This window comes from Penaeus vannamei, chromosome 19 (assembly GCF_042767895.1).
Source record: "Penaeus vannamei isolate JL-2024 chromosome 19, ASM4276789v1, whole genome shotgun sequence".
NCBI lineage: Eukaryota > Metazoa > Arthropoda > Malacostraca > Decapoda > Penaeidae > Penaeus > Penaeus vannamei.
This window is the reverse complement of record NC_091567.1, coordinates 17,351,680-17,352,644: the sequence shown is the minus strand read 5'-3', so window position 1 is coordinate 17,352,644 and position 965 is coordinate 17,351,680.

Here is a 965-nt window from a genome sequence, read left to right as displayed (position 1 = left end):
CTGCCTTTACCCCCTTTTCTCGTTTTTCTCTCTCTCCTTTCTGCTCCTCTCTTTCTTCGTCGGTAGCGAGCCTCTCTCCTTCCTCTCTGCCCCTTGCATGTGCGTGTATCCAGCCGCCTCATTTAATGCATAGCAATTAATCGGAGAACATTCACTCCCCCACGCGCGCATGCCCGAAATGGCCGTTGCGCTTCCCCGCCCACGCCCGCCCCCGCCCGCCCGCCCGGCCCTCGCGCCCCGCCGCCCGCCACCGAGGCCGTCCCGCCAACACCCACCGGAAACACACAGCCTAGGATTAATATACGCGCAGGTTTACGAGGCCGAGCATCGCCTTAATAACTGACCGTAAAAACAAGCGGAATCCGCTTCGCGATCAGCTGGAAAGGCCTCGCGTTGTCGTAAAAAGCCGATTGAACGGAGAGGGAGAAGGAGTCGCCGAGGGCACGCGGAGTGATCGGTGAAGGGCGGCTGAGAACAGAGGTCTATATAATGTACTTGTATAGACTTATACTTATATAGACCTTGGCTGAGAAGTCGCACCGGTCTTGCTACGCGTGCTATAATGTAAACGTATGAATGATAAGGAAGTAATGATGATAATGGAGAGAAGGACGGTTGATTGTATTGCCAAAACCATAACTTCCCGTGAAGGAGCCGCAGCTGGCTGATGGAAGCGCGAAGCGGGAGGATTCCGACAAGAAAAAACCTGGAAATCTCACGTTGACTCCAAATCAAAACTGAGTACGTAGTCTGTCTCCATTAGTGTTCAGTGCGTCCATCTTCACAAGAGCAGGTCGTGCGTGTAAAAAGTGTTAAATAATCGGCATAATAATGAGTAATTATGAGGGTTATATATCCCTCAAGACCCAAGTAATATTTCCAGGTAAATCTATGAATAATTATGTGTAGTTTACATAGATCATCTCTGCAGATCATTGCACGCCGTGCAGGCGGCTATGTTAATC